Here is an 11,921-nt window from a genome sequence, read left to right as displayed (position 1 = left end):
GTGGGTTTATGATCAAGATTATCTATGAACAATATTTGAATCTTCTCTGAATTATTTTATGTATGATTGGTTATCTTTGCAAGTCTTTTCGAATTATCAGTTTGGTTTGACCTACAAGATTGATCTTTCTTACAATGGGAGAAGTGCTTAGCTTTGGGTTCAATCTTGCGTTGCTCGATCCCAGTGACAGAAGGGGAAACGACACGTATTGTATTGTCGCCATTGAGGATAAAAAGATGGGGTTTATCCCTCTACATCATGTCATCTTGCCTAATGTGTTACTCTGTTCTTATGAACTTAATACTCTAGATGCATGTTGGATAGCGGTCGATGTGTGGAGTAATAGTAGTAGATGCAGGTAGGAGTCGCTCTACTTGTTGCGGACGTGATGCCTATATACATGATCATGCCTAGATATTCTCATAATTATGTACTTTTCTATCAATTGCTCGACAGTAATTGTTTCACCCACCGTAATACTTATGCTATCTTGAGAGAAGCCACTAGTGAAACCTATGGCCCCCGGGTCTATTTTTCATCATATTAATCTCCCTTCAACTAGCTATTTATAGTGTCGTTTATTTTGCTATCTTTACTTTTAATCTTTATCATAAAAATACCAAAAATATTATCTTATCATCTCTATCAGATCTCACTTTTGCAAGTGGCCGTAAGGGATTGACAACCCCCTTTATCGCGTTGGTTGCAAGGTTCTTATTTGTTTGTGTAGGTACGAGGGACTTGCGTGTGGCCTCCTACTGGATTGATACCTTGGTTCTCAAAAACTGAGGGAAATACTTACGCTACTTTGCTGCATCACCCTTTCCTCTTCAAGGGAAAACCAATGCATGCTCAAGAGGTAGCAAGAACGATTTCTGGCGCCGTTGCCGGGGAGTCTACGCACAAGTCAAGACATACCAAGTACCCATCACAAACTCTTATCCCTCGCATTACATTATTTGCCATTTGCCTCTCGTTTTCCTCTCCCCCACTTCACCCTTGCCGTTTTATTCGCCCTCTTTTTCCGTTCGCCTCTTTTTCGCTTGCTTCTTGTGTGTTCGTTCTCTGTGTTGCCGTCATGTCTGAAACTGGGGAGTTTATCGTTGATAAGGATAATAATATGGAAAACTTTGATGTTTTTGATGATCATCTTGAAGATCCTACTATTTTACACACTAAAAAGTTTCGGATTGGTAGCGGTAATATTATTGGGAAAGGAGTTATTCAAGATTTCTTTACTTGTGTCGGTGCCCTGCCCTCTATGTGTGGGTCTATTCTTCATAGAACTAGTAGTCTTGCGGATGCTATATCCTTGCTCGTAGTCGAACTTGAAAGACAATTAATCCATCTGCATCCTTGCATACAAAGGATTTTTCTAGAGTTTTCCAATATCGAGCATTCTTCTGTTAAGCGAGCGGCTACTATTTTTTTGGCACATGAGTTCAAATTTATAATGAAAGAGGCCAATGAAATTTTTGCGCGTTATAGGGTGGACGTTGGTCGTCCTCCCATAGAAGCTATCATTTTTAATCAAGAAGACTTAATGCGTTTACGATCTTTAGATCATGTTGCTTACAATGAAAACCTTACAAAAAAGGTTCCTACCGATCTTCTAGTTGATAGAATTTCTGAACTCAATGATGACTTTGCTATTCAGAACAACGGGTTAGGTTTTCTCTTGAACAAAGGCTCATGACTTATTTCAAAAGAATGCTTATAATGATGAATTGGTTGTGCAATATAAGGGGCCAAAGGAGGAACCCATACCTCCCGAGCTTGATCTTGGGGACTTTTGTCCCATTAAATTTAGCCCTTTTGATTACTTTTGCTTACCACAAAGAAAACTTGCTGCTGGACGTAGGGAATATGAGATGAGTTTTCGTGATTTACCTTACATTATTATGGCAATACCTAGATCTATCCTTGCCTTTATGCCTAGCTAGGGGCGTTAAACGATAGCGCTTGTTGGGAGGCAACCCAATTTTATTTTTGTTTCTTGCTTTTTGGTTCTGTTTAGTAATAAATTTTTGATCTAGCCTCTGGTTAGATGTGGTTTTATGTTTTAATTAGTGTTTGTGCCAAGTAAAACCTATAGGATCTTCTTGGATGATAGTTATTTGATCTTGTTGAAAAACTCAGAAACTTTCTTCTCACGAAAACAATTTTTAAAAATCACCAGAACATGATAAAATACTGATTCCAATTGCAGTAGATCAATAAACAAATTATCAAGTTCGTCCTATTTTGGTAGATTTTTCTGAGTTACAGAAGTTTGCGTTAGATATAGATTACTACAGACTGTTCTGTTTTTGACAGATTCTGTTTTTCGTGTGTTGTTTGCTTATTTTGATGAATCTATGGCTAGTATCAGAGGTTATGAACCATAGAGAAGTTAGAATACAGTAGTTTAACATCAATATTAATAAAGAATGAGTTCATTTGAGTACCTTGAAGTGGTGTTTTGTTTTCTTTCGCTAACAAGGAGTGGCAAGAGCCTAAGCTTGGGGATGCCCAAGGCACCCCCAAGTTAAAATCCAAGGACAACCAAAAAGCCTAAGCTTGGGGATGCCCCGGAAGGCATCCCCTCTTTTGTCTTCGTCCATCGGTAACTTTACTTGGATCTATATTTTTATTCACCACATGATATGTGTTTTGCTTGGAGCGTCTTGTATGATTTGAGTCTTCGCTTTTTAGTTCACCACAATCATCCTTGCTGTACACACCTGATAACCCACAAGTATAGGGGATCAATTGTAGCCTCTTTCGATAAGTAAGAGTGTCGAACCCAACGAGGAGCTAAAGGTAGAACAAATATTCCCTCAAGTTCTATCGACCACCGATACAACTCTACGCACGCTTGACGTTCGCTTTACCTAGAACAAGTATGAAACTAGAAGTACTTTGTAGGTGTTTTCGGATAGGTTTGCAAGAATATAAAGAGCACATAAATAAAAAGTAGGGGCTGTTTAGATAAAGACACAATAAAGTAAATTTAGCGAGTGTGGAAAAGTGGTGGTAGGAGTTGCGAAAATGTCCCTAAGCAATTGACTACTTTACTAGACCGATAGCAAGTTTTATGTGGGAGAGGCCACTGCTAGCATGTCATCCCTGACTTGGAATTCTATGCACTTATGATTGGAACTATTAGCAAGCATCCGCAACTACTAATGTTCATTAAGGTAAAACCCAACCATAGCATTAAGTTATATTGGTCCCCCTTCATTCCCGTATGCATCAATTTCTATGCTAGGTTGAAGCTTCTGTCACTCTTGCCCTCCAATACATAGTCCTATCAACATACAACTAACCCTATGGTGTGATCCACGCGCGCGCTCATATGTGGGCACCAAAGGATAGCAACATAACCACAAGCAAATTAAATCAATCATAGCAATTCATCAACCACCAATAGGACAACGAAAATCTACTCAGACATCATAGGATGGCAACACATCATTGGATAATAATATGAAGCATAAAGCACCATGTTCAAGTAGAGGGTACAGCGGGTTGCGGGAGAGTGGACCGCTGTAGATAGAGGGGGGAAGATGATGGAGATGTAGGTGAAGATGGCGTAGGTGTTGGTGAAGATCGCGGTGATGATGATGGCCCCAGCGGCGTTCCGGCGCCACCGGAAGCAAGGGGGAGAGAGCCCCCTCCTTCTTCTTCTTCCTTGACCTTCTCCCTAGGTGGGAGAAGGGTTTCCCCTCTGGTCCATGGTCTCCATGGCGTGGCAGGGGCGAGAGCCCCTCCGAGATTGGATCTGTCTCTCTATATCTCTCTGTTTCTGCGCTCTCCTCTGTTGCCCTTTCACCGTTTCGTATATATATGGAGATCCGTAACTCCGATTGGACTGAAACCTTCGCCGTGATTTCCCCCCAAAAATTAGCTTTCTTGCGGCCGAAGAAGGGCGTCAACCGCCTTACGGGGTGCCCACGAGGGTCCAGGGCGCGCCCCCCTGCCTCGTGGCCCCCTCGGGCACTGTGATTTTACTTCCCAAAAATCATAAATATTCCAAAATAATTCTCCGTCCGTTTTTATCCCGTTTGGACTCCGTTTGATATTGGGTTTCTGCGAAACATAAAACATGCAACAAACAGGAACTGGCACTGGGCACTGGATCAATATGTTAGTCCCAAAAATAATATAAAAAGTTGTCAAAAGTATATGAAAGTTGTAGAATATTGGCATGGAACAATCAAAAATTATAGATACGACAGAGACGTATCAGCATCCCCAAGCTTAATTCCTGCTCGTCCTCGAGTAGGTAAATGATAAAAAAAGATAATTTTTTATGTGGAATTCTACCTAGCATAATCTTGATCATGTATCTAATCATGGCATGAATATTAAGACACGAGTGATTCAAAGCAATAGTCTATCATTTGACATAAAAACAATAATACTTCAAGCCTACTAATAAAGCAATCATGTCTTTTCAAAATAACATGGCCAAAGAAAGTTATCCCTACAAAATCATGTAGTCTGGCTATGCTCCATCTTCACCACACAAAATATTCACATCATGCACAACCCCGATGACAAGCCGAGCAATTGGTTCATACTTTTTAACGCGCTTCAGCTTTTTCAACCCTCACGCAATACATGAGCGCAAGCCATGGACATAGCACTATAGGTGGAATAGAATATGATGATGGGGGTTATGTGGAGAAGACAAAAAAAGAGAAAGTTTCACATTGACGCGGCTAATCAACGGGCTATGGAGATGCCCATCAATTGATGTCAATGTGAGGAGTAGGGATTGCCATCCAACGGATGCACTAGAGCTATAAGTATATGAAAGCTCAAACTGAAACTAAGTGGGCGTGCATCCAACTTGCTTGCTCAAGAAGACCTAGGGCATTTAAGGAATCCCATCGTTGGAATATACAAGCCAGGTTCTATAATGAAAATTCCCACTAGTATATGAAAGTGATAACTCAATAGACTCTCTATATGAAGAACATGGTGCTACTTTGAAGCACAAGTGTGGTAAAAGGATAGTAACATTGCCCCTTCTCTCTTTTTCTCTCATTTTTTTTTCTTTTTTTCTTTTTTTTGGGCCTTCTCTTTTTTTGGCCTTTCTCTTTTTTTTCATCCAGAGTCTCATCCTGACTTGTGGGGGAATCATAGTCTCCATCATCCTTTCCTCACTGGGGCAATGCTCTAATAATGACGATCATCACACTTTTATTTACTTACAACTCAATACTACAACTCGATACTAGAACAAAGATATGACTCTATATGAATGCCTCCGACGGTGTACCGGGATGTGCAGTGATCTAGTGTAGCAATGACATCAAAAAACGGACAAGCCATGAAAACATCATGCTAGTTATCTTACGATCATGCAAAGCAATATGACAATAAATGCTCAAGTCATGTATATGATGATGATGAAAGTTGCATGGCAATATATCTCGGAATGGCTATGGAAATGCCATGATAGGTAGGTATGGTGGCTGTTTTGAGGAAGATATAATGAGGCTTATGTGTGATAGAGTGTATCGTATCACGGGGTTTGGATGCACCGGTGAAGTTTGCACCAACTCTCGAGGTGAGAAAGGGCAATGCACGGTACCGAAGAGGCTAGCAATGATGGAAGGGTGAGAGTGCGTATAATCCATGGACTCAACATTAGTCATAAAGAACTCACATACTTATTGCAAAAGTTTATTAGCCCTCGAAGCAAAGTACTACTACGCATGCCCCTAGGGGGATAGATTGGTAGGAAAAGACCATCGCTCGTCCCCGACCGCCACTCATAAGGAAGACAATCAATAAATACCTCATGCTCCAACTTCGTTACATAATGGTTCACCATACGTGCATGCTACGAGAATGACAAACTTCAACACAAGTATTTCTACAATCCACAACTACCCACTAGCATGACTCTAATATCACCATCTTTATATCGCAAAACTATTGCAAGGAATCAAACATATCATATTCAGTGATCTACAAGTTTTATGTAGGATTTTATGACTAACCATGTGAATGACCAGTTCCTGTCATCTCTCTAAATAGATATAAGTGAAGCAAGAGAGTTTAATTATTTCTACAAAAGATATGCCCACGCTCTAACAAATATAAGTGAAGCAAAAGAGCATTCTACAAATGGCGGTTTTCTATGTGAAGAGAAACAGGCAATCCAAACTTCAAATGATATAAGTGAAGCACATGAAGCATTCTATAAAGCCATACTCAAAGAATATAAGTGAAGTGCAATGAGCATTTTATAAGTCAACCATGGACTATCTCATACCAGCATGGTGCATAAAAGAAAAGTGAAAACTAAATGCAAAAGACACTCCAAGATTTGCACATATCGCATGAACGAAACGAATCCGAAAACATACCGATACTTGTTGAAGAAAGAGGGGATGCCTTCCGGGGCATCCCCAAGCTTAGACGCTTGAGTCTCCTTGAATATTTACTTGGGGTGCCTCGGGCATCCCCAAGCTTGAGCTCTTGCCTCTCTTCCTTCTTCTCACATCGAGACCTTCTCGATCATCGAACACTTCATCCACACAAAACTTCAACAAAAAACTCGGTAAGATCCGTTAGTATAATAAAGCAAATCACTACTCTAAGTACTGTTGCAAACCAATTCATATTTTGTTTTTGCATTATATCTACTGTAATATAACTTTTCCATGGCTTAATCCACTGATAGGAATTGATAGGTTCATCAAAACAAGCAAACTATGCATCAAAAACAGAATCTGTCTAAAACAGAACAGTCTGTAATAATCTGAACATTCACCATACTTCTGATACTTGAAAAATTCTGCCAAAATTAGGAAAAATAAAAAATTTGTATAGAAAGATATTGCAAAAAATTTCAGAACCATTTGACGTTCCAGTAAAAAATGTAAAATCGAGCACTACAGCCAAAGTTTCTGTTCTGCACCGCACAAACCAACAAGCATTGTAAACATCCTAAAGGCAAACCTTGGCACATTATTTTTATTTCTAAACTTTATAAAAGCACACAACAGAAATAAATGACTCTCTAAAACTTCCGGATTGTCTCCCTGGCAGCGCTTTCTTTAAATCCATTAAGCTAGGCATATGGTGCTCAAGTAATGAATCCACCCGAATCCCAAGGTATATCAAAGCCAATTTTAATTAGCAATGATTTGGCATTTAATAGTGAGCACAAAGTAACATATATCATGTAGTGACAAAGTCTAACTCTCTTCCTATGCATCGGCATGTCATAGAAGAACAATTCATGCACACATAGTAAAGGCCAATGCATAGTATAAACAGTTTCTTGCAATTTTACCATGTTGGAAACATAGAGAGGTGGAGATGTAGTTCCTCTCTCATAATAATTGCAAGTAGGAGCAGAAAGCACATGCATATTATATTCATCAAAATCATCATGTGCAACGGTAAAAGGCAACCCATCAATATAATCCTTAATAAGAGCAAACTTCTCCGATATAGTGTAGTTTGGAGAATTCAAAAAGATAATAGGACTATCATGTGTGGGTGCAATAGCAACAATTTCATGTTTAAGATAAGGAACTATAGCAAGTTCATCTCCATAAGCATAATTCATATTGGCATCTTGGCCACAAGCATAGCAAGCATCATCAAAAAGGGATATTTCAAGAGAATCAACGGGATCATAATAGTTATCATAGCAATCATCCTTCGATAAGTACGAAGGGAAATTAAACAATGTATGAGTTGAAGAGTTACTCTCATTAGAAGGTGGGCACGGGTAGCTAATACGCTCTTCCTCCTTTTGTTATTCGCTCTCCTCATCACCTTTTTCATCCAATGAGCCCACAGTTTCATCAATTTCTTCTTCCATAGTTTCCTGCAAAATATTAGTCTCTTCTTGGACAGCGGAGACTTTCTCAATAAGTGCATCAATATAGGAATTATATTCATAATTATCATAGCAATATTTCAATATAGCAAAATTTTCAGGCCTATAAACATCATCATCAAAAGCTTCATACTTTTCAAACAAAGATTCAATTTCATAAGCACCCTTAAAAGCAACAAATTCTTCTATTTGTTCCACATCATAGTAATCATATATACCTCTAGCATAAGAAGCCAAGGTTTCATTATCATTAAATTCGCATGAAAAGGGAAGGTGTGGAGACTTCATCCTAGAGCAACAAGTATAATCATATCTCAAGCATAGTTGCCTAGCATAGCACTTCAACATATAAATTTGATCCCATAATAGTTTCCCTTTTTGAGTCAATCGATAATCCCTAAAGTATTCACGTTGATCCAACGTGTCTCCCATTACATAATTGAATGGGGTTTTCTCTGGATTATCAAAGTAGTACATAATATCTGTCACATAACGAGCATCGAGGGTTTTAGGAGGTTCCCCATCTCCATGAGTAGCAAGTACACCTTTTTTTTGGTATTTCATGTTCCATATCCATAACTAAAGATAAAGAACAACTAAGAACAACAAATAAATAATTACTTAGTGATAAAGCAAACAAGCACGCACGAGAATATTCACCCCACGCTATTGCTCCCCGGCAACGGTGCTAGAAAAAGGTCTTGATAACCCACAAGTATAGGGGATCAATTGTAGCCTCTTTCGATAAGTAAGAGTGTCGAACCCAACGAGGAGCTAAAGGTAGAACAAATATTCCCTCAAGTTCTATCGACCACCGATACAACTCTACGCACGCTTGACGTTCGCTTTACCTAGAACAAGTATGAAACTAGAAGTACTTTGTAGGTGTTTTCGGATAGGTTTGCAAGAATATAAAGAGCACGTAAATAAAAAGTAGGGGATGTTTAGATAAAGACACAATAAAGTAAATTTAGCGAGTGTGGAAAAGTGGTGGTAGGAGTTGCGAAATTGTCCCTAAGCAATTGACTACTTTACTAGACCGATAGCAAGTTTTATGTGGGAGAGGCCACTGCTAGCATGTCATCCCTGACTTGGAATTCTATGCACTTATGATTGGAACTATTAGCAAGCATCCGCAACTACTAATGTTCATTAAGGTAAAACCCAACCATAGCATTAAGTTATATTGGTCCCCCTTCAATCCCGTATGCATCAATTTCTATGTTAGGTTGAAGCTTCTGTCACTCTTGCCCTCCAATACATAGTCCTATCAACATACAACTAACCCTATGGTGTGATCCACGCGCGCGCTCATATGATGGGCACCAAAGGATAGCAACATAACCACAAGCAAATTAAATCAATCATAGCAATTCATCAACCACCAATAGGACAACGAAAATCTACTCAGACATCATAGGATGGCAACACATCATTGGATAATAATATGAAGCATAAAGCACCATGTTCAAGTAGAGGGTACAACGGGTTGCGGGAGAGTGGACCGCTGTAGATAGAGGGGGAAAGATGATGGATATGTAGGTGAAGATGGCGTAGGTGTTGGTGAAGATCGCGGTGATGATGATGGCCCCGGCGGCGTTCCGGCGCCATCGGAAGCAAGGGGGAGAGAGCCCCCTCCTTCTTCCTTGACCTTCTCCCTAGGTGGGAGAAGGGTTTCCCCTCTGGTCCATGGTCTCCATGGCGTGGGAGGGGCGAGAGCCCCTCCGAGATTGGATCTGTCTGTCTATCTCTCTCTGTTTCTGCGCTCTCCTCTGTTGCCCTTTCACCGTTTCGTATATATATGGAGATCCGTAACTCCGGTTGGACAGAAACCTTCGCCGTGATTTTTTCCCAAAAATTAGCTTTCTTGCGGCCGAAGAAGGGCGTGAACCGCCTTACGGGGTGCCTACGAGGGTCCAGGGCGCGCCCCCCTGCCTCGTGGCCCCCTTGGGCACCGTCTCGCGTTGATTTTACTTCCCAAAAATCATAAATATTCCAAAATAATTCTCCGTTCGTTTTGATCCCGTTTGGAATCCGTTTGATATTGGGTTTCTGCGAAACATAAAACATGCAACAAACAGGAACTGGCACTGGGCACTGGATCAATATGTTAGTCCCAAAAATAATATAAAAAGTTGCCAAAAGTATATGAAAGTTGTAGAATATTGGCATGGAACAATCAAAAATTATAGATACGACGGAGACGTATCAACACCTTTTGGGAGAGACACACATTAATCGGAATTTATGAGAATACTCTATGTGCTTCACTTATATCTTTTGACCTAAACAATTTTGCTCTAGTGCTTCACTTATATCTTTTAGAGCATGGTGGTGGTTTTATTTTATAGAAATTATTGATCTCTCATGCTTCACTTATATTATTTTGAGAGTCCTTTAGAACAGCATGGTAATTTGCTTCGGCTATAAAATTAGTCCTAATATGATAGGCATCCAAGTTGGATATAATAAAAACTTTCATATAAGTGCATTGAATACTAGGAGAAGTTTGATACTTGATGATTGTTTTGAGATATGGAGATAGTGATATTAAAGTTGTGCTAGTTGAGTAGTTGTGAATTTGCGAAATACTTGTGTTGAAGTTTGCAAGTCCCGTAGCATGCACGTATGGTAAACGTTGTGTAACAAATTTGAAACATGAGGTGTTCTTTGATTGTCATCCTTATGAGTGGTGGTCGGGGACGAGCGATGGTCTTTTTCTACCAATCTATCCCCCTAGAGCATGCGCGTAGTGCTTGGTTTTTGATGACTTGTAGATTTTTGCAATAAGTATGTGAGTTCTTTATGACTAATGTTGAGTCCATGGATTATACGCACTCTCAACCTTCCATCATTTCTAGCCTCTTCGGTACCGTGCATTGCCCTTTCTCACCTTGAGAGTTGGTGCAAACTTCGCTGGTGCATCCAAACCCCGTGATACGATACGCTCTATCACACATAAACCTCCTTATATCTTCCTCAAAACAGCCACCATACCTACCTATTATGGCATTTTCATAGCCATTCCAAGATATATTGCCATGCAACTTTCCACCGTTCCGTTTATTATGACACGCTTCATCATTGTCATATTGCCTTGCATGATCATGTAGTTGACATCGTATTTGTGCCAAAGCCACCATGCATATTATTTCATACATGTCACTCTTGATTCATTGCCCTTCCCGGTACACCGTCGGAGGCATTCATATAGAGTCATATTTTGTTCTAGTATCGAGTTGTAATCATCGAGTTGTAAATAAATAGAAGTGTGATGATCATCATTAATAGAGCATTGTCCCAAAAAAAAGAGAAAGGCCAAATAAAAAAAGAAGGCCAAAAAAGAGAAAAAAAGAAAAAAAGAGAAGAGAAATAAAAAGGGACAATGCTACTATCCTTTTTCCACACTTGTGCTTTAAAGTAGCACCATGATCTTTATAATAGAGAGTCTCTTGTTTTGTCACTTTCATATACTAGTGGGAATTTTTTATTATAGAACTTGGCTTGTATATTCCAACAATGGGCTTCCTCAAATGCCCTAGGTCTTCGTGAGCAAGCAAGTTGGATGCACACCCACTTAGTTTTTTTGTTGAGCTTTCATACATTTATAGCTCTAGTGCATCCGTTGCATGGAAATCCCTACTCCTTGTATTGACATCAATTGATGGGCATCTCCCTAGCCCGTTGATTAGCCGCGTCAATGTGAGACTTTCTCCTTTTTTTGTCTTCTCCACACAACCCCCATTATCATATTCTATTCCACCCATAGTGCTATATCCATGGCTCACGCTCATGTATTGCGTGAAAGTTGAAAAAATTTTGAGATTACTAAAGTATGAAACAATTGCTTGGCTTGTCATCGGGGTTGTGCAAGATGAGAGCATCTTGTGTGACAAAAATGAAGCATGGCCAAACTATATGATTTTGTAGGGATGAGCTTTCTTTGGCTGTGTTATTTTGAGAAGACATAATTGCTTGGTTAGTATGCTTGAAGTATTATTATTTTTATGTCAATATTAAACTTTTATCTTGAATCTTTCGGATATGAACATTCATGCCACAATAAAAA

This window comes from Triticum aestivum, chromosome 1D (assembly GCF_018294505.1).
Source record: "Triticum aestivum cultivar Chinese Spring chromosome 1D, IWGSC CS RefSeq v2.1, whole genome shotgun sequence".
NCBI classification, from domain to species: domain Eukaryota; kingdom Viridiplantae; phylum Streptophyta; class Magnoliopsida; order Poales; family Poaceae; genus Triticum; species Triticum aestivum.
Note: the sequence above shows the minus strand (reverse complement) of the source record.